General features: G+C 37.9%; 1 protein-coding gene across 1 annotated transcript in view; it reads left to right on the top strand.

The window, feature by feature from the left end:
* Nucleotides 1-24,402, top strand: part of LOC108577488 — a 169,724-nt gene that overhangs the window by 81,368 nt on the left and 63,954 nt on the right. The window lies entirely within an intron of this gene.

Raw genomic sequence — 24,402 nt, forward strand, 5'->3', positions numbered from 1 at the left:
CCGTAAAGTCGACGTTTCGGCAAGATCGCCACGCGGGGCTGACACCCCCGTTTGGGACCGTCTCTCCCTCTCTGCCACCGCCCTACTCTGCGGACCACGGGGGAGTGCACGAGGGCCTAGGAGAGCGGCTCTAGGGGGTGAAAGGCCCATGATTTGCCAACAAGGTAAACTCCCCATTTTGTCGAATAGAGATATATACAGCCAGTTCACGACATTCGGGCAGATTCTAATATACTTAGAAACAATCGACACCACTTTGAGCGCTCTAACACGCAATACTCGACATCTTGATACACCAGTGCGGTCCAGTCCGCAATAATCGACATCACAAATAAAGCGCGATCACCATCGCGACAATAAGTAGTTGGCACATACACGTGCAATAATTACCAACGCCAACCCGACCTTCCAACCAACAAGAAGCGCGGGAAGCTGCGTTAACAGTTATAGTATAATAATAATACGAAATACGAAAGGAGTAGTAACGAATATGCGATTATAATACAAAATAGGAATAGATCAGCGATATGTGTTATACATACATCTAGTCTGTTTACGCAAGCTGCATTTACAATCGAAGATCATTGAAAGTGCTGAATGCAACTTTTGCTAGTGCCATTCCTGTCTTATATTATAGTAACCGCAAATTCGTTACCATTCCCTTCGTATTTCGTAGTTTTGTTTTAACTTTTTAACACATTGCGTACGGGTCGCGAGATATCTCGTATATAGCAAACCGAACTTTGTGGCCGGGTTACGAGATATCACGTTTTAATGTTTTTTCATACGCGCGTATTGACGACTCGAGAAATTAAATATAGATTTTTTTATTACGTTACCAAGGCAACGAAGTCTTGCATATTCTTATGACAAATGATTAGCGAAATAAAAAAAAAAAAGTAAAGTCCAATGGAAAAAGGAGCGAAACCAGATTTAGTTGCAAATTATTCCAAATACCATTGCACAAAGGAGAATGCTTCACCAGATATCATACTCTGAAGCATTATTCAAGTTTGTAAAATAATGCATGTGCGGGCCCTGGAAGCGCGTTTAGCGAGCAGAGTGTCGTACGCAATGTGTTAACAAAGCTTTAGGCGACCTATGTTTATACAGGATGTTTAGCGTAACGGTTGCCACGATTTTTCAGACACTTCTGGTAATGTGAGAAAAAGATCAGCGAATTACAAAAATGAAAATTGCGAAAATACTATTTTTGCCATAAATAATCGGGTCGCCTTCAGTTTTTAAAATGGTAGTGTATAACTTTTTCAGTGTACAATATCGGTACATTCGTTCAACAACTTGTCGAGAAAACATTTTTAATGTAATAGGAGTGCTTATGAACGCGTAAGGATCTGGTTATGTCGGATGCGTATTTGGACGAATTGACGTTCTGACGAATGAGTTAGTTAAAATGCTAGTACATGATCTTCCAACACTTCTTGATATTTTTATATGTTTATTTCACCATGCATAAAATACTATTTGGAATTTTCTGCTTCTTAATTGCTGCTCACATCATAATTTCGCTATCTCTTGAAAGTCCCTGAGATAAGTTTCTTCTTTCGTTTCTCAAATCATGTAAGTGAAATCACATCTTCTATTACTGAACGACCCTTTTCACAAACTCTTCTAACAATTGCTGAATGATAATTTCTTCAAATATTCAAGATATTTCTGCCTCTTTTCCTTATCGTTTCATTTTCTACCTAGACATTGATCACATTCCAAATGGAAATTGTATTACTTGCGACAACGAAGCCTCTGTTCTGAAATAAAACTTGGCAAACGTTGTATTTCCTCACAACTGCTTCTATGAATTTTATGATAAATACTTCAATACTTCTTTCAAGTATACGAGATGTTTCGAAGCGATTCTTAAACTTTATTGTTTCAGGGTATCGCGTCTCTCACACGCCAAATTAATATTGTGTGAGTGTTTCAATGTTTGAGTATGAGTGTGTAAGTGTGAACTATGGTGCTGATCTTTTGGAAACTTTTTTGACATAGCAGATGCGAAAACTATCGTGATGGGGTGGCCTATGCGGACGAATAGGAGTCCTTGCTCGTCCTCGGCTGTCCTCCGGGAGTACAGGGTGCGCAGCCCACCCTGGTCTTCCCCAGTCGACGGGGTGGGGGTGTGAGACCCCGCGGAAGATCAGTCCAAACGGGACTGATATGTGCGTGTGTGTGTATGTGTGTGGCTTTAGGCACGTCAATTGCTATTGACGGAAATGTACGGGCGCCAAGAAGGCGTATGGCACGCAGAAGCGTCGAGTTTCTGCGTCCATAAACACTTTCTGTTCCTCGACATCGCTTCAAACGGAAATAGCAAACGGAATAGCAGGTCTGGTCCTCCGTGTCATAAAGTCAACGGTTGCGTTTGCAATGCAACATGAAAAATCGGCAAAAAAGAGTTTTAAACAAATAATAATATGTTTTAAAAACTATCCAAAGTCCACATTCACAGCTATAACTATACAACAAAATAAAGAAAATATCAAACCAAGATTAACACTTATCACTTCAACTGTTTAGCGCGACTGCCGACCGGCAACTCCAACTTAAGTATTCTCGGTATTTGCTTACTCGCGAGATTTTAAATGTCATACTTTAAATGCGACTGTAACATGCAAATAATGATCTTCAAATCATTTTAAGACAATCCTTATTCGTTTCAAAAGTAATATAATTTTGATAATAATATTTAATAGAAATAGGGCGGTACCTGATGGGCACACTTGGAGTGATAAGGGTTGAGTTTTACAATAAGCGCAGTATCAACAACAGATTCGTCCCACTAGAAAAATTAATAGATTATCTTAAGGGAATACACCACCCTGAGGCTTTTAAGAATAGGTAAAAGTTTGTAAATTTTTTTCATTAGTAACTTCGAAATGAAAAGTTTCATTTTTTCCAACGTAACTTTCTGCTTTCTTCTCCAACTTTTAAAAAGTAAAATATTACAAAATGGAGGAATTATTCGCTAATTGCGAAACCTCTTCTGCTAGAACATCGATTGCTGGCCGCTATCGCTGGCAATGGGTTTATGACACATCTAATGCTATTAAGTGAGCAGGAGCAAGACACTAGCGCTTTATCTGGTACGCAGAAATAGAGAACATCTGCGTCCATAAAGCAATTTCTAGACCTTGTCTTCTGTCATAACAGTTAATTATGGCATAAATTTGAATTAGCTTTCTCAAAAATAGCTTTGCTAGGCGTTCGAGTCATAAACCCAATTGCCTTAACACATTCAGGGCGGCAGCAAATTCACAAAACGTTTACTACTGCCAGTGTTTCTTATGACCGAAGTGTGTATTATCATTAATACTTAATTGTTCAGTATGTAATTTGAAAATGTAGTGATCCATCGTTGGATCAGATCATCTACTCAATCTTTTTTGCCATCATTTTGAATGACCCATCCACGGGTCATGTCAGCAAACAAGAGCTTCGGTGGGTCATACCGTCTTGAACGTGTTAACAATCCATGTAATTGCTCTCCGATGTAATTAAAAAGCTAAATTTCATTAAATATCATGGTGGACAACTCTCCATCCACAAAAGAATTATTACTGCCATGTTATAACTCACTTGGCATCATACAACTTCCACAAATAAATTTTGTTCGTATATCCAATAATAACGGAGATATTTCAGGCAATCAAAGTTATTGTCCCACCCTGTATTTATTAGATTACTAGAATAAATCTGGGCGGATTATTGAAATGTTGAAAATAACAAATTTAAAAAACTGATTCGTCGGTAGTGTAATTTCGTACATTAAAATGGCTTAAAATAGCTAATTGCTGATAAAAGCGTGGAATGAAAATGGACTGCTGTGCGTAAATTATACGGCCGAGGGTCAACGCGTTAATTTATTACTAAATTACGTGCAATTTAAATGCTTCGCGGCAATCACGCGTGCGTGCACAACTGGGTCTAGAATCTATTTGCATAAACTGTAACTATAAATGCGTAACTGAACTATTGACGTGTGAAAATACTCTTAAATCTAATTTTTTCGAAACATTTCGTAACGGAGTTTCCTCAGCTGGTTATCATAGTACAGAAACAAATTGTTAGATACAAAATTTCCAAAGTGCTACTTGATCTATAAAATACCTTGCTTATGCGGAAAGGTATACATTGGCGAAACTGAGAGGAGTGTGAGCACACGACTCAAGGAACATGAGCGTTGCACCAGGTTGGGTTACATTCAGTCGGCTGTCTCAGAACATCAGAAGACAGCAGGCCACAAAATACTCTTTCACAAAACCAGAGTGTTAATGCCCGTGGTTGTTACAATGAACTTTCGAGCCTTGTAGTATTTGCACGATGTTGTGCCGTCTATATACTGATTCGAAGGACCACCCAATATGATTGGGACTTGTAAAAACTGATATATGGTATCGCGTGATGTGAGCTGGTTGCTCCTTGGTTCTCCTTGTTCGTGGTATTTGAACGACTGACTTTCCGACGTCGCGTCTCGGTCGTCCATGAGAGGGATTTTTGTTGGGACACGCTGATTGCCAATCATTTTGCCGGCATTTGCCAATCAGCGTGTCTAATGTCGTCTTTACCGCCCTTCCAATGCGCCCTTAGCGCGCTGTCACCTTGGAAGGGTGGGAGACGGTCGCGAGAGGAGGGCGGAAGGTCCCAAAAATCTGGAATTTCCTCCGGGTGACTAATCGGCAAGCGGACCGTTACATACAGATGTGCCGTTCGGAAATTCGTGGTTTATGGTATGTTCGCAGGCTATTGAGCGCGAGGGACACAAATTACTAAAAATCTAGCAAAGCAATTCTAGTGACCCTCGGAGGAGGTAATGAGACCCGTGCAAGCAATAAACGAAAATCCTGAACTCAAAAATAACCGTTCCCGGTCGATCGTGTCATAAACCGTTTCTACAGAAAACCTAACACAGAGTAATAGCTAAAACCAAAGGATACTTTCCCAGGAAATACCGGGAATCTTTGGAGATTCTGAAACACCCAAACAATATCAACCGGAATACAGGCTACAACATGAATCCAATCTGGAACACGCTCCTCCCATTTTTTAATTGTTCAGCTGACCAATTTTTTTTGTAACTAACTTTGCTGAAAATTCAGTTATAAAGTGCTAGCAACAAAAAACTCCGTATACATATAGTGACTGTCTGCGAACAGTCCACGGGTATGCAAAAGCCTTGTCAAACATGTGTCCGCAGGCAATATCTGTAAGTGTGTACGGAGCATAACATGTATCTCTGCAGAGGAGGAATTCTTTTCCTACAATCATGCTTTTGAAAACTTCAAGTTTATCAATATTGTCATAAATTGAATATATATTGGTGCATATAAGAAACCATAAGACATTGTATATAACTCATATTCAAATGGATAGAAAATCATTAATCAATGTATAAAATAAATATAAACATAATTGAAATATGTATTATATAGATAACAAGGCGTTGGATGTTGATATTTCAACAAGGTTATATTTATTATGCATTAGTTATGTATGTATAAAATCGCTATCAAATTATTGCAATAATTTTTCTTGCGAAACGAACTGGCAAAGTCTATTCATATTTATATCGAAATTGTGGAAATTTAGAAAACATATTGATTCAGTAATAACGTTTGCTATTCAAACATTGAAATTATTTTCATTTTAATAATGGAGATATTTAAAATGATTGAGTAAAATAAAATATTTTGTATTATCGTGAATGCAGGGTGACCCAGGAGGAAACCGACAAACTTCTTCAGCGTATTTGGTAAGTCCTTTTTAGCTTAAAGGGTTACTATAAATTATATTTCCATATTTGTAAAGTTGTAACAAGGATAAAACCTAAACACAATTCTATGAAGAATGTTTTTTTTATCATTTCTGTACTGTTTGTTGTAGATTCTCCTATTTTAACTTTTACCCCACACGAAGTATAGAATGCACCTATCATCTTGTGGTAGTTAGTGTTTATCGACCTTAAATACCGCTTGTGAAAACTGTAGGTAGCTTTATATTGTCTTGTTCGATTTAGAACGATAAATTTAGGAATCACATACAGATATCCTCTTCTGTTATATCCGCAAACAAAGATATGTTGCATTGTTATTGGCAAGTGTCAACGGACTGCTTGTAGCAGTAGGACACAAACACAGGAGGAATCTTCCACTAATAAAAATGTGTGTTCTTATACTTGTTTGTTGAACCATGTCATGAGACTGCATTAAAATAATATGTATACAGGGTGTATCTTGTAAGTGAATCGAGTTGTAACTCGGTTGTTATTAATGGTAGAAAAAAATTGTAAAGGAAAGTTCTGCATGGTTTAACAAGCTGTACCATCCTGTAATGTGACTTTATACGGAAATGCATTGGTACAGTCGCAAAGTGCAATTGCACTCGTTTTTTGAATGCTACTCTATGATTGTGTTTGCATGAATCGATTCCTCGTACTATTTTGAATAAAAAAGTATTACCTTTTCTTCCAGAATCTACAGTAAATGTTAAAATATTCCCCAATTGCATTCTAAACATTTTTTTACACTTTTCATCACATCGTTCAGTTGTTCCTCTACAATTTTTTTCTATCTTCAGTAACAACCGAGTTATAACTTGGTTCAGTTACCTCAGTTACCCCAAAAATTGGTCCCATATTTTATTTTTAAATAACTTCTAAAAGAAACGAAAGAATGTCAGTCTTTTTACGTGTATTAATTAACGAAGCTTGGGAGCTTAACATGGAAAACGATATTGTCCAGATAGCCACTTCCTCTTCGCGACACAAATTCGAGCCCTTTGGAGTGCATTTTGCATGACATTTCTAAAAGGTGTTCGCAGTAAGGTTGTTATTTTCTTGGCGAATATTCTCTTAAAGTTGTGCAATTTTTGTTGGTTTATTAGTGTGAACCTTACTCTTTAAGAAATTCCAAAGGATGAAATCGGGGGCTGTCAAGTCTAGCGAACTGGGCGGCCAATCGATTTTGGAGTTCAAATGACCTGGAAACATGTTTTTTAGAAATTGTATCGTATCACATGTCGTACTCTTAGAACCACATGTTTTATATACCCAACTCGTCCACTTCGCATGATAGGAAATTTCTCTACATATGTCATTAAGCTGTTGTGTAAAACAGTGCTTGAAAGACTCAATTCCTAAGCACGATGACGGATAGAGATGTTCGGTTCTTGGTCAACACTGTCACGAACGCTTTGAATATTTTCCGTGGAGCATCCGGTTCGAGGATGGCCAGAATGTGGTCTAGCTGTCACAGTATCAAACTCTTGGAAATTCTTTAATTGTTTTGTGATCAAGCACACGATTTCGATCGAATTTGCCTCGTAGTTTTCCTATACACAACATTAGCGAACACTGATTTGGATTGTGCAGCACTCCGTAATAAATCTCCTATGTATCTACTCCACAACTGTCAAATACCAACTGACAGCGTTGCGTCATACCCAAATATACCTGTACATATGCATCAAAGTCACTCAAGGTATATCTGAAACAAAGAGTAATATCTTCGATTCCTATAACGCGAGATGACATGAAAATTAGGATACGTCAGGCTTGTGCTGAAGTGACACCAGAAATGTTCAATAGGATGCGATCATCCCTTTGCTGTCGAATCGCACACTGCTTCCAAGTTTGAAATCAACACTTCCAACATCTACTCAAACACTAGTAGACAAATAACTGCAGTTAGAAGGATGTAACTGCTTTTTCTTGACCTGTGATTTTAATTAACTTTGAGTGACTCACTGTAAATTACACTTACGTGTATTAAAAAATATACAGTTCCATTAAAAACAAAAGGTGATGATCGTTAAATGTCTTTGATATCTTTACGCACAAGAAAAGTCTCCCCCCTAAAAATATTTAAATTCTTCTTAACAACATTTTTTCATATCACGAATATTTTTGACAATATCCAATTGCCACACTTTACGTTCTTCAGCTTGTATATATTATACATACAGCGCGGGCTGTAAATCATGGTACTAGTCGGGCGAGGGAAATTCTACGGCTCAAAATAAGTCGAAATGACAGAATCACTTTTTATTCTACAAAGCTTCATTTTCTCAACTAATGCAACTGACTAATGCTTGGCGTATCGTGTTACACTACAAATCGTTACCGCTTCCTTCGCAAATTTTAAGATCCAATTGATATTAAACAAGTAAATGTGTGCAATCAAAAGCAGTTTCGATAAGGTTGTATTTAGACTCATTTTCTTCAGCCAAATCTCACCAATCTATGACTAATTTTTCACCATACTGTAATAAAAAAAATGTAAGAACGAAACTTTTCATTGGTAGGGAATTATTCCACCTGTGTGCTGTAGATTGTGCGCCAATAGTTCCCAACCACGCAATGCGATATATGTACATATGTATGCAATATGTCTATATTTGCGGATGGAGGCTTTTCTTACATCTACTGAACTTACCGACTATAATTGTTAGGGATTGGGTTTATGGCATGGACGCCTGTTTACGCTATTTTTGAATGCGCCCCTTTTCTTCTTCGCGTTAATTAATTTTTCTTTCAAATTGCCCACGAAGCCCAGGAAGCGTTTTATAGCTGCAGAAGAACCATTTTCTGCGGGTCATATACCTTCCAGGTGCCCACTCGTGAACATTCAATAGACATAGACGTGTCATAAAACCTCTTCGCGTCTCCCTGACCGCCCAAAGTCGTGGGCTACCCCTTGGGCCTCACTCCCCCGCCATCGCGACATACCGCCACCCTGCCAACTTGGAAATTCCAGGGTGGGCGGCATGCTCGCGGGCCAAGGAGGACCGTCCAAGGGGGTAGACCCGTTCCCATTGGCGGAGACCACCACCTTATACCCCTAAACCTTTTCATAAACAAGCGCACCAACGCGGCGCACATCAGATCAAAACGGGAAAATAGACAAACACCACATAAACTACCACTCTTCAAAATAAAGTCTTTTTCTTTAACATAATAAAATACGCGCAACCTCACCACACCACGACTTCATACCAGCAAACAACCCGGACCACGAACCAGCGACAGTCCTGCGCCACCACTCTCGAACATACCGCTTGTTCGAAGCGCACGACGCAACAATAATGATTTGACTAAATATAATTCTTAAACTTTCTGTTCTAAACTATAGAGGGTATAACAGAGCCTCTGCTTTTTTTCACGATCAATACTTCGAAACATATGAGACAAAGTATTACAAGATAATAAATCTATTTCGTCTAATTGTAAGTAATTGTAAGATATCCTACATCTTTGTCATTTCATAGTTACATATAGTTTTAATTTTCACCATCACTAGTGTTGTAATCTTATTTAACGTTGAACCGGTAACGTCGAAAGTAACACGAAAATGGTAATAAAGCTTGTGAGTTGTAAAATTGTGCGATAAAGGTAAGCAGTGTGTGATCTGTACTTCTTTTGTAGTTATAGTATGCAAATTTGATGCAAACTGGTGACATTACACTGAAAACATTTGCAGTTATTTTATTTCTACGTTCATTATTTTTGTGCAAAAACCTAGTGCATCGTTAAAAAGTAGGACATGTTACACGAGATAATTATTATATTAGTACAACTAGTACAATGGAAACCGAAAGTCAAATGCAAAATGTTAATAAAATCTCAGTAAATAATGTGAAATCTGAAATATAACGAATACGAATTTTATTTTATACGGTATAGTTACACTAAAATGTTGAACAGATGGATATCTTGTACTATCGAAACTGTGAATTGATTAATTTACGAAAATGTATCGATTTAGAAGAGAAAGTGATTGGTACATTTGTTCAATATTATAACTGACTCGATGAAAGAAAGATTATCTCACGATATATTTAACAGAACAACATTCAGGTACATAGATGTTCAGTGATTCATACAAAAATTGTGTGCATATCTGGCTAACGATATTGCAAGGTATCCTTAACAAAGAAATTAGAGAGTTGTTTTTGTTGTCTTACTGCTCAACAAGTTACATTATCTTTCACTAGAAACCGTATAGACTTTTATTAAAATATTTCTCTGTCTTTAGTAATTTCTGAAATAGTATTACATAATAATATGTAATATTTGAAACAACTTCCACCCTTTAAACATGAAGTATCGAAACTAATTTGAAAATACCAATTGAGCCGGTTTTCCATTTTTGAAAGTGATATAAGTCCATTTGTAGTTTTAAAAAACCTTGTTTTTCTTTAACAATATTAGTAATTATTATCGCATAATAAAATTTAACATGTTCACAATTTCAGAAATATTAGACGAAATTATTAACGTTTGCCAATATTTTTTAATTAATTTAAACGCAAACCCTTAAATATCTCAATATAAGAATAAATTGACTTCTACCACTTAGAAAAAAGGCTCAATTCTTCGTCTTTGGTTGCTTCATGAAACAGCAAATTTTCAGTGAAATCAGTGTCAAGTGTCTCTCAGGGCCACTTTATATGGCAGGGTTTCCTACAAAGAATCTTTTATTCTAGGTTTCCGTGTTATATTTCTGTTTTATTTCTAACTTCGAAATAGATTTATCGTTATTGTATCACATATTTACTATACAAGGTGGCCTATATAACTAAAAGTAGTTCAGTATCTCAAAAGGTACGATCGATTTTAATTTTGATGGTCACAATTGAGGAGCTTTCTGGAAGAGAGATCTATAGATCTGCGAGTCCTTTTTTGGTCAATCCTTGTTAATTAACCGCAATATGTTTAGAAATCTTCCCTCCAAATTTCGTTTCAATATTCCATCAGTAAAGGTCAGAGCAGCCCTTTTTGTTAAACCGTGTGCAGTTGGTCTGTAGGTTAACTAAAACTTTTTGGCAGTACAAGAAATGAAATAAAATAATAACGAAATTCGCAGAGTAATGAATTCTGTTTTCGACGGATATCAATCTTGTATTGCTAAAAACGGTGGATATTTTGAGATGAAGTATTAGTTGCTTCTTGCATAAACAGAGTAAACGTAAATATTCCAGATTCAGTTTTTCACGTAGAATCACCCCCTGCTCGCTTGTACCACCAGTTACGGGACACCCTGTATTTTGGAAAAAATGATAAACCGAGTAGTTTGCACGACGTAGATGGTTGGTAACTCAAAATTCCCATAAATCTGATTAAAGTAAAAACCAGCTGAAACAGTTAATAGCGTGCAGTAACTGAGTGGAATTGACGTAACCGGTACAAAAAGTATAACAGAATCGATCTGATAGTCGAAAAAGAACCATTGATCGTTGAGTACCTACATGAAAGCATTTTTCGTAAAAAAAATAAAATAAAGAAAATGTGAAATAAAAGGAAACACGAGTGAATAGCGTTAAAAATTTGCCCTCTCTACACTAAAAGTTTTTATCTGAAATTTTTGTAAAGGGCAGAACCGATGTTGAGGAGAAAGCGAAAAGAAGCTACTCGATGGAATTATTGTTCGGAAGTGATCATTTGATTGCATTTTTGGTGATTTATAAACCAACTATTTCGTATTTGTGAATCTCTCTATAAAACTTTATGGCATGTGTGGACTTTTCTGAAGCGATGTCATTGTATTAATAATTTTTAATACTTGACAATGGGAAAAATATCAAGCACACGATTGACAACTGCAATTTACCTTTATTTTCGTTAATTCATGTTGATATTTTGTAAGTAACCAACTTTGTATCCACTGAATTGTCAAATAAGAGGGTTCAGGAAGGAATTTGCTTGTTGAGGACTTGTACGACGTTGATTATCGTTTCACAATCTTTGGATATTGCCCACTAGTGCCGTCTACACTGTCGTTCATAAGTATTAGGATACCTATTATATTCGTAGAAAAAGTATTATACGATTTAAATCAAAATTAGTATTATACAGTCAGTAAAAATATAATGGGTGTTCACGTACTTTGTTTCCAACGCTTTCCTTGTAACTGATAGATTTGTGAGAAAAATAAAACAGGACAATGTTTAATTATTTTTTATACGCAATACGATGGTTTAAATAGTTTTTTTAATATTTGCAATGGTTCCCGCGTGATGACAATGCAACGAATATTTTTGAAATTAATAGCTGTAATACCTTTTATATTGTACCGAAAGCGATTGCCAAGACAAGTTGAGCGAAGTACAGTAAAACTCATTTTCAAACTGAATTTCGCGACAATGTTTGGTGTGGCATAATCAACGACACACTATTAGGATCTTATATGTTCTCATTGTAATACTAAATCCTAAACCAAATCATTTTTTTAGGATATTTATAATTTTATAATGACTGTTCAGGTTTGCTTCACATTCAACAAGTGTCCTAATACTTATGAACGGGAGTGTAAGTGATTCTTTGAGAAACTAATTTCTGAACGTAGTTTGTATTGAACTTAGTTTATTGACAAACTTAACTCTAAACTATCTAACTAGAAAAAACCTAAACGATTCTTATTGATCTGAATGCCAAGTTCATTAGCCTACTTGCTAGTGCGCTACGGTATGTTTTGAATGATTGAACTGCTGCTTTCAAACTATTTCTGCTGGTCGACACTAACAGCCGACTCGCTTCTCTATCTGTCGAATGCACGCTGATTGGTTATTCCTAAAAATGCATAATTGCCAATCAGCGTGCCTAAGTATCGTCGCAAGCACCCTTCTTTTGCTCAGTTAGCGCGCGTTACCATAGAGAGGGGGTGATGATATTTTAGCTGAAAATGGCGAATATTTAGCAATACCGCACAATTTTCTTCAAGTTTTGACCGCTTCGGTCTCTTGACCGCTATAATTGAACCCTGATTCACCCTTCGGAAGACCCACTTCTCCAGGCTGCTAAGGACGAGAGAAATGATCTTCTAAAAACTCTAAGTTACGAATGTAACTTTCTCTCGCCAAGACAAGTATTGTTGAGTGTCTATGTCCGATCTTTCGATCAACCACGCTATACCTCGAGCTTCTACTCTATATCTGTTAGGGGCTTGCGGTTGATCTTTCGATCGTTCAAGCTTTGCCGGTTTTTGCACGTGTGTGCCGACTAATGTTCTACGGCTTCGAAGGACCAGTTTCTTGATTGAAACACTAAGTTCTTATTTTGTGTTCTATTTTCTACAACTAATTCAAGATATAAATTCTATTGCGAAGTGAGAGATGTTTCACTTGCGAGTGGCCAAGTGTTTCTCCCGCGAGTTGCAAAGTGTTTCTCCCGCGAGTTGCTAAATGTTTCTGCCGGAGTCTCTGCGGTTTCCCTCGAAGAAGACTCCTATTTTCCTAAAAACACCCTGATTGGTGATTTTTCCTTTTCTAAATCTCCTTTCCTTTTCAACCTCCCTCCATTTCGCCCTTAGCGCGTTATCTTAGGGTGGAGTGAACGACGACCGGAGAGAGTGTTCGGTGGACGGATTCGTGGGAACACTTTTCTATTTTCCGTTCGGAGACTCCAGGATTTATGGCAGGCTCTGGTCCTAGGGACTAAGTGTCGCAGGCAACGCAATAAACACTTGTGGTATTTTGAGAAAGCGATATTTGCCTGCGATGACGACCACTTGACTCGCTGCCATAAATCCGGCCACAAGATACGCCTTAACAATATCGACTCCATGAAAAAGATGTTATTTCGCTACTTTCTAGCTTCCCCTACGAGGGGAACGTGTGCGTACGTGGTGTGTACGCGGCTGGGAAAAACCTTGCCCTCACCTTGCGAATCGCCGGATAAGTTGGACCTACCCTTTCGGGATACAGTTCACTTGGCCGACCCTCCAGGTTGCGTAGCAACAAAGAGTCTTGGTGTGTTACGAGAGTGCTCGTGAACGTCCAAAAAAACGAATTTTAACGCAACCTACATGGGCGGACTGATATTAAACTACATTCAAAAAATTAAGCCCTTGATATGTGCTCTTTCACCTCGATTCAGGAGATTCAGAGAAGACAGCGGAGTAGTATTTAAAAATGATCTGTATTTCTGGACTCGGCAGAGCCGTAAATTTACTGAAGTGACTAGGGACAATCTGCAGGCAAAGTTTCTGTGCTCTAGATTGACAAATGTTTCCGTCTGGAAAATTTTCTCTGCAGATGTACCTGTTTTGTGTCTCGCCTAGGGCACAACAGTCATACTAGAGGTTAAATGTATCGGCTGGTCAAATCTATTTTTTTAATCGTTTACAAATCCTACCAAACGAGGCTCGCATATGCAGAGGTTTGACAGACCGACGCAATAGGTTTATCTCAGGTGGGTACATCTATTACTATAACGTGATCTTTATCTTTTTCCTGATGACAATACGCTTTCCTTGTCTTTTCTATTACGATAGCATAGATATTTGAAGATATCTTTTTATGTCACTGTAGTCGTAGTACAGTTTGACTGTCCAGTACATTTGACCTTTAATCTAGAGTAGTGTTTGAGGGAAAACTTAATATTTTTAGGTATCATCAACATAATAGTTGTACGTTCGTCTGAAGCTTGTAGCGCAGAGAATATAGAACGATTTACACTATTGTTAGGTTTTCTATAGAAGCGGTTTATGGCACGATCGAACAGAAGCGGTTATTTTTGAGTTGAGGATTTTCGTTTATTGCTTGCACGGGTCTAATTACATCCTGGCGAGGGTCACTAGAATCACTTTGTTAGATTTTTAGTAATTTCTGTCCCTCGCGCTCAATAGCCTAAGAACATGCCATAAACCACGAATTTCCGAACGGCAGATCTGTATGTAACGGTCCGCTTGCCGATTAGTCACCCGGAGGAAATTCCAGACTTTTTGGGACTTTCCGCCCACCCCACGCGACTGTCTCTCACCCTTCCAAGGTAACCGCGCGCTAAGGGCGCACTGGAAGGGCGTAGGCAACACGGCTATATGCACTGATTGGTAAGTGAATTTCCAAAATTCTCTGCCAATCAGCGTGTTCTTCGTCGGAAGCGTCTCGGGGACGTTCGAGACGCCGAAGTGCGAAGTCAGTTCACTTAATAGCATTGAACAGTTCACTGAGTCGTCTTGAACGGTCCACATAGAAACTCCACTTAGAAGCATCGAAAAGAATAGTTAGTATTTTGTTCCCTGATACATCAGGGTGGTCCTTCGAGTATTAGTAAATAAAGTCGGCACACCACGTGCAAAAACATAGCTCGAAAGTTCATTTGCAACACCCACGGGCATTAACAACTATTTCTGCTACAAATTAATATAATGAAACTGAATTGAGAAATATTGGTGATTGGACTAAGAATGATTTTTCTGAAGACTTCCAAATTCATTGTTTATTTATTATTTATAAAATACTTTCTGAGCCTCTGCATCTGGCTTAAAATATATAAACAAGAGATCGTATAAACAAGAGATTGTATAAACAAGAGATTGTATAAACAAAGAGATTGTGAACAATAGTCACTCAAAAATAACGTAGCTAGACGTCCGTGTCGTAAACCCAAAGCTTTAACTGGTCTGTATTGGGTTGCAACAAAGGGGAATGGTTTTCCCTTTTAATCGCATTCCACCTAGACGATGTGATGGTTTGATAACATAGCAACATTGTTCTATTGCATGCTATTCCATGGTGGGGCAATACTGTAAACCGAAATCAGACGTTCCATAGAAATAACAGAACCAGCCAGAAATAGTCTTTTCTCCTTTTACTTTTATTGTACAAGCATTATACTGTAGAATCCGACAAAACACGTAACAAATTTTTCATTGATTTTTTTGCCAAATATTTTATGATCTATCAGAAGTTGCTTGTAATAAAAACCAAAAAACATAAAATAACAATATAATCTCACAACTTATGATTACCAAAATTTGGATGAATATTTAAAAAGGTAAACATTAACTACATTACTATTACACAAAGAATGGATAAAAATTTCTAAAAATTGTAAAAGAAAATATGTTAAAAAGATATTATATTTTATTTAACACTTTGTTTACTAAAAAACATTCATGTACATAACAAAATACTTAACACTTGCGCCAACTAAAACCGTAAATTAGTCAGGTGTAGAAACAGACCTGTAATACACTGGTAATTTCGGTAGAAACTGAGTCTACATTGGCATGAAATGTCTGACTAGAAATGCGAACAAGACTGCCTTAACACTGTTTAAATCCACTGGGAACATGTTTCACCTTAATGTTGACCTATTTTACGGTTACTAGTATATGGAAATTTTTAACTCGATTTTTCAAATGCATATTAGCATTTATAATTTTTATCGAATGAAAATAATAGCATATAGTATACATGCACTACCGGCCGAAAGTTTGGAATCACCTCCCACTTTTCATCAATATTAAATCTGCTGCTAATTTTTTATAGATTTGAAATTTATCTCAATTCTACTTTTATCAATTTATCTCATATCAATTGATTCGAATGATAAAAAATTCTCAAAGTCGCTGACTTTTTGCTGGAAACTTTTGTGTAAATTGCAATGCTCCGTGATTCCGAATTTTTGACCGGTAGTGCATATGAAAGTAGAAGGAATTAAGGAGGTGGCAATGGCCAAAATGGTAAAGCGGCTGGCCAGTGCACTGCATTGCCGTGACGAACTTGAATATCTTGGGTTCAAATCCAGTGTTGAGATCTGTTTTTTCGTAGATTTCTTATTAACTAAATTAACAATAAGACTTGTTTTTATCCTTAATTTTTATTTTACTTTTCGCACACAAAACTAATAAAATGTCGATCTCGAAAAAATACTTTGATATGTCTTTAAATAAAAGTAAAGCATATTTTATATTTTTGGACATCAACTGTTTTGTTTTTGAGAACTATTCAATACGCTGAAGCAGATAATCACATTGACAATATTATTATGTCGGTTTTGATCAAAACGATTAAACAAGTAAGGAACATTTCATATTTACCCACAATTTCAACTAAAATTCGCAACGTTGTCTCAACATCGTCGTCAGATTTACAAAAGCCACAGATTTCTTTGCAGGAAAACGGTTTTATTTAGGAGACATGTTAAGTGTCGTGACAGAAATCTTGCAATTCCAGTCTCTGAAATATCAAAAGACACGCGGTCGCTGCTTTTGTAATTTTTAATTACAAACCATGTGTTTGAAGTAAAGTGTACCGTTTAAAGTAGTAATTTCGTTCATTTTTTGGATATTGCCTTTAAATTTTCAGGATATATTCTCAAAACTTCATATTTTTCGAATACGTAAATGTCATGAAATTAATTCTCTTTTATTTATTTAAATAAATGTACCCAAACTTAAATCGTACGCGTTGGTTCTTTCATCAATTTGTTGCTGTATAATTGCTTTATATTAGTTACTCAAATTTTAATAAAATATTCATATGATATAAAAAAAAATGCTACTGCACGTTATAACAACTTAATTAATTCGGTACATTTCAGGACGTGTATAAAAAAAATAAATTTTGAGAAAGGAGTTGAAAAAATGTATGAACATGTTTATGAATTTGCCTTAAATAAATTTTATTTAATTTTGTTAGATTTAGTGCAGGTATAGGAAACACTGCCACAACTTTCATTACTAATACACGTATTTATTACAAACCTAACTTCTTAATATCTGTATGCGGCTTGCGTTCGTACTTGCACTGCATACATAAAATAAAAGAACTATAAAGATCACTCAGTGCTTCATAACGAAACAGTGCATGTATCGATAATAAGTAACTCAATAAACTTGTATATTGCACCTCTAAACTCCCTTTATTAACACATTGGCGACGGGGCTCTTAGAGCAGCGCCTAACATGTGCACGGGGTGATTTCGCGTCTTTTCTTTCAATCGTCACTTTTCAACTAATTATTATTTTTCAAAGAAATTTTCAAGAATGTGATAAATTACTTTTTCGTAAAACGTATACAATTATTAGAATTCGTGAAACATCTGTCACGGCATTTCTGAAAAGAAATTCAATCATTTACAGCGTTTTATAAATTTACTTTCAGACAGATATGTGAAAGTCTCAATGACGTATTTCGCGTCATTCGGAATCCAAGTGAATACCTGAATGACGCATATGTGTGTCATCCGACGCGAATGTGTTAACGTAAGTATATAGGTATGCAAACCAAAGATGAGGCTTCAGGCAGACCTTAGGGTCTAGAAGTGGGCAGATACGTTTGAACAATATACGTGATGATACGTGAATTAAATTAAAATTCAGGTAAATTAAAGCATTAAGTAGCGACACCGATTGATGTAACCGCGCCCAGGATCATCCGTCATTTGTGAATTGATACCTAAAATGCCTGCTCGCAATCCTTCACTTAAGATATACGATGTTAAGCCTTCGTCACTTTCTGCCCAACAGTAATTCCCGTATTGGTAGAAATTAATTCACGGCTTTTAACGATTGAGGCGCAGACAAATTTTTTAAATATACTGCAATGGAGGAACCAATTGCGCGTTAACGTTGAACGGCCCTGAGCGAGGCTCGAGCTCCTGATCTCCCTTGAATTGCTGTTTTGCCGCTTGGATTACGTGTACTTTGACGCCCGACTGATTTTACGACCTCACTATATCGATTCCACCAACTTAGAGATACCATTCGTACTTTGTCCACTTTAGTTCAACTTTGCATTTAGAAAAGAGACTCACTTTGTACTTCGATCTTTGACCAGAGTCTCATATTGTTATCCACATTTGTGAGAGTGTGCGTGAATAAACGTTGAGACTGGTGCTGGTTTATGTCTACGCCGAGGTCCGGTCCCAACGACTTGGCACCCCTACCACGCGACAAGGGCTGAGGTCAGTTAACACGTTCCGTGCCGCGTGGGTCGCATACGCCCCACTCTGGTCTTTCCGTTCAGGCCATCTGATATTTCGGCCTTTTCCTTCCGCTAACTTAAACTATGCAACTACGGCGATAATTTGTTGAAACAAAAATTTTTCCTCTGCTCTGTAGCATATCTTAAACGTTACCTTTTTCTCGATAACAATGATTTTTGGAATCTTATAAATATTGGAAGACATATAGGGCGAAAAGCAAAACTGTTAGTCTCGACAATGTGGGACGCATACGACCCACGCGGCGTGAACGGAAAGTCACCGAAAATCGGTCCGACACGGAACGTGTTAAAGACCCGGCCATATACTCGCGTGACGCGAACCAGGCCCCGTGGAAACCGCCGACGCTTTGTGATGGTTTCCCAGAGGAAAGAGAGGGGCGGCGATGAATATAAGGATGTTGGATTATTTCTAACAACCCGGCCATATACTCGCGTGACGCGAACCAGGCCCCATGGAAACCGCCGACGCTTTGCGATGGTTTCCCAGAGGAAAGAGAGGGGCGGCGATGAATATAAGGATGTTGGATTATTTCTAACAACACCCTGTAGAAATAATCAAGTGAGGACAAAAATGTCTCCGCGTTCTTTTAGACAAAGACACCAAGACTTCCATTAGATGTGTCTGGTCTTCGTCTTCGAGTCAAGCACTGCACACTGCAATACAATAGAGTAAACCCCTTTTGGAACCCCGTTTCCTTTTTGGATGTCCAGAGACAGTTCCATAGAGCATTTCAAACAGTAAAGACGTTTCTTCAGAGTCGTAGAATAAATTGAATATTAGCAGTTATACAAAGACAATTTTATTTCAATTACGCATTTCCAATAAAAGACGCTCGAGGAATGTAGGAGAGCTTTTCGTAATAGATACACGAGAGAAAAAGAACAGAGAGTGTAACGGACGGACAGGCATACGGCCAGAATAAATATAGTTCTTTTTTCTTTTATTTTTAATCTTGACAATGTTCTTTATCCGCTTGGCCAAACCCTTACGCATTGTAAACAAAACGTTAATAGTGCTTCGTGTTTCTCACTGAAATTGGTCCTTCGAGTAGCATCTAGTTAGCACACCGCGTGCAAAGTTTTACAAAGCCTGAAGGACCAACCATGACTAGTAGTTAACCACGGGCAATTAGGAATTGTATCTCTGGTGGTTGGACTGTGATTCTCTGTAATGTGGATGAAATCTCCTTTTCATATTACTCCTACTCGTATCACACATGACTGAAAAGTAAGAAAGAAGTAAAATGTGAATCCAGATTTAGAAGTCCGGTTATTAAATTCTGTTAGTAACAAATTACTTAGCTAAGAAATATCTAGACTGTGCTTCAGCTTAACAAGTTCTTTTTTGTAAGGATGTCATAAAACCATTTTTTACTACTACAAACAAATATAAATTTAATTGTATCTTTAACGGTCGATTTGTTTCCTTATAGTCGAATTGTCCCTAAAACAGGCACTTTACACTCGTGTACAGGTATAATTAATTGCGTTGCAAATAAGTTTCAAAGGTTTTAAAGTCGTTTTATTTATAATACATATGTCCATAGCTTATAAAAAGTTTGACTTTAAGGACCTACCTCAAGGTCATTTGGTATAATAGATTCCAAGCATTGTAAAATTATTAAAAGGCATCCACGATAGGACTAAGCAATATAATAATCTCGAAGGACGTGCTTTAACTTTGCTGGAGAAATTGTTCATTTAAATCAGACATAACGTAGATTAGAAGACGTCTAGAAAACCATGCATATTGCTTCTATAAATTTGTCTCATTTTTATGTACTCCTTAAAAAGTTTCTTAAATACCTTTTCTAAGTCGTACGTAACAGATAATTTTTAAATATTGTCGGAAAGACCCCGAGTCGAAAATAGGGTGGGCCCAAAATTACTCGAACGCTTCTAGGTTCTCGCAAATGTACTTACGCGTATGTATTTTCTACCAGGCTGTAGTCGCGTGGTCTAAGCGTCGTTCAGCAAGCTATACGTCCGGTGGTCTTGTAAAGATTGAGGACGCGTCGTCCTGCCCGACAGACCTGGGAGAAACCTCAGGGGCGTGTTACCCCCACGCGCAAGTGCTGGGTCTGGTCTTAAGTAGTTTCCTTCGCAGGCTCCAGAACGGATTTTCTTATAACATACATCGTAATAAGAGAACTAAATTAGTGTTAGGATTCTATTCTTCGTCGCTCCATAATGCAGTACTCTTCTATCTCGCGATTAGTTTTCACGCGTTTCCCACACGCCAAATTAACATTGCGTTGTGTGTGTTAATGATCGCCGCGCAGTGACATGGTTGGCGAATCGTTGAGCTTTTCCGCCCATCTTAAAGACTGGCAAGGTGGTGGTTGAATCTAACGCGATTGGCAGTCATTAGGTACCGAAAACTGACTAAGGTGACGCCCCAAAGTCAACGGTCACTCTCAAGTGCCCGTGCACCCTTGAGTGACGCCTGTCTCGAACAATGGGCGCAGCAGGTAACAAATCTGAATAGCGTTTCGACGCTAATGAAGCATGGTCAAATACAAATCAAAGGACTAGAAAACTAAAGTATGACATGCAGATGTGCACAATAGCCATAGAAAAAACATCGAAATTCAAAGTGAAAGCAAAATGCTCGATGGCCTCCCAAGTTTATGACCGCTGCGAAAGAAGGAGGAATTTCCAGACCCAGGTCTGGAAACGTACTAATCCTAATGACTTAACACTTAACACTTTTTAAAATGCTCGATGGCCTCCCAAGTTTATGACTGCTGCGAAAGGACGAGGAATTTCCAGACCCAGGTCTGGAAACGTACTAATCCTAATGACTTAACACTTAACACTTTTGACTTTATCGCTGTTGAGTCAAAATGATCCTGCATTCACCGTACAAGGGTCAAAGGTAGATGCTATATAAAGGTAGATGGAAATCACGTGCTATCATGTGACATTCGAAAAGTGTAAGCCGACATATTTTCATTGTTTTAATTTTGTTGGAAACAAATTATAATCACGTCACGCTGTCTACGGCACTTCACGACCGCTTTGAGTTTTAACGTGATACCACGTGCTTTCGCGTGACGTGATAGTAATGTGTTTCTACCTTAAGAGCCGTACGCGCTGTCGACCAGTCGTCGGTAACCAATAGGTTTAAGAGAATATATGAGCTCGTACGCACTTGGTCGCGGCGACCATGAAAACCCAAGTGACGCACGGACAACTCGCTGGTACGCGGCGATAAATGAAGTGCATTGAATCAAATGCACGCGTTCACACGACAGGCAACGTAATGATAAGCTGCAATACAGAAAAATTTATACAACGACACTGACAACTTTCGAGTTACTGTGTTTGATCGTCGAGTTTAGTTGCCTGATTTGTGGTCTTCCGTTGAGCAAGTCGCCGGCGACTGGTCGACAGTGCGTAACGGCTCTAAGTAGTACGTGTCCGAAGCCCGAATTAATAGAACATAATGCAACTTCGATAGCCGCCATTAACACGTAGAGGAACTCGTATCGAATTCTATCGATCGATCCCTCAGAATTAAAACAAATAAGAGGACTTAATACTTTGCGAGAAGTGTGGCTTAAATTGGAACAAATACGTATGTACATGCACAGGATGTCCGAAAAATAACGGAGCTTTTTAAATTTAAAGAAATCTGCTAACGCCATCTATTGAAATATATATAATCTGAAAGCTGTTTATCTCCTCTACAAAACGAGACCACCATCACTGGAATCGATCAACGGATTGTCAAGTTATAGCGCTTGAAGTGACAGTACCTTTTGTCACCTCGTCACAAAAACACGATGGAACAAAGAGCAAATATTAAATTTTGTTTCAAGCTCGGTAAAACTTTTACAGAAACATTTGAATTGATGAAAAAAGTTTATGGTGATGATTGCTTATCCCGTAGACGTGTGTTCGAGTGATATACGCGATTCCAGGACGGTCGTGATGCTTTGGAAGACGACCCAAAGCCAGGCCGGCCAAAAAAGAAAAATCGCGATGAGTTGGTGGACCGTCACAGAACCATCGCTGTTCGTGAATTTTTGGCGAAAAAACAAACGCCTGATTTATTTCCGTGTGACTATTTCCTGTTCCCAAAACTCAAACTGGCCACGAAAGGAACATTTTATGACAGTGTTACACAAGTCCAAGAAGCCGTGACGAGGCAATTGACGAGGTCATTGAGGCGATTCCGCAAAACGACATAAAAATATCTATGCTAGCATTGATTGAACGTTCCCAGCGGTGTATTGATGCGGAAGGGATGTATTTTGAATAAAAAGGAATAATTTTGGCAAAATAACTAATCGTTTTTTTTTTTTAATTTAAAAAGTTCCGTTATTTTTCCGACATACTGTGTATGTCAGTCAAAACAAGGTCTAGCGAGCAAAGCGATGCTATTAAAACAATTGATGCAACATCATATTGCAAGATGGCGAAGATATGTGCGAACACATTCGTGAATTTTTCGCCACCGTAGGCAAGCTAGAAGAAATGGAAGTCAAGATCGATTCGGATCTGTTAGCAATCATGTTACTGTACAGTTTGCCGGCAAACGAACCGTTCAGGTGTGCCATAGAATCACGCGTCGAACTACCGACGCGACACCAGAAACTCTCCGCATCAAGATCGTTGAAGAATATGACTCTCGAAACAATGAAATGCGTCACGCGATACCGAACGCCATGGCGGTGGAAAAATCTCGTATGAAACGCTGGGACACGAAGAAGGATAAATTCCAGAGAACGGGTAGAACCGACACGGAAGAATTTAAATTCGATGTTATAAGAACCACTTGGAATGGCCGACGCAAAGCCAGGCACTGCTGCAATCGACACGAATGTTAAGCTGAAAAAACCCCAGCGAACGAAGAAGAAAAGAGACTTCCATATCGTGAATTGGTGGGATCCTCTTATGTATCTGGCGGTTGTTACAAAATCAGATATTGCCAGAATAATTGTAACACGCATTATAGTTGAAGTCACTTTTCAACATACACGCAAATAATACAGGCTGTTTTTTGTATTTTTACACTTTTTGTAACTTGGACAATATGTCTGTCGATCGATTTTTCGAAATTGGATAAATTGTAAGAGCTATGAGAGTTTAAATAACTCAAGACCATCCCTGATGCAGATTTTTGAAAATCTTCAAACGCGCTTCTCTCGAAATCAAGTTTTCAAACACTGTCCCAAGATTTTCTTGCTTTCCTCTTTATACTGAATACTCAGAACATCTATTGCTATCGTCCTAACCGAAACCAGGCTAATATTTTCAAAACTGCTTTTTTGCCATCTGAAACTTACAGAAATTACAGGAAAAAATATATTTTTGACTACCCCATTGCCATTTTGTAGATTTTTTTAAATTTATGACCGTAATTAGGGCGATAGAGACACTCTTGAGAATTAAGAAATTGCTCGATTCAATTTTTTCTGGCCAATAGAAAATATTAGACCAGTACGCCAATCTTAGGACAAGTCACGCCACATAACTCTGAATGTTTTAAACATTTCAAGCCTTAACCATTATTACTAATTTATACAGCCAACAGATGAATAAAGGTATATACAAAGCACCAATATTGTAACCTTTCTTGTTGCCTAGAAAAGAAACCATGAAATCGGCTGAAAAATCAGCCGTCTAAACCCGAATACCCCCTGTTAA

Source organism: Habropoda laboriosa, unplaced genomic scaffold (genome assembly GCF_001263275.1).
Source record: "Habropoda laboriosa isolate 0110345459 unplaced genomic scaffold, ASM126327v1 scaffold774, whole genome shotgun sequence".
Taxonomy (NCBI): domain Eukaryota; kingdom Metazoa; phylum Arthropoda; class Insecta; order Hymenoptera; family Apidae; genus Habropoda; species Habropoda laboriosa.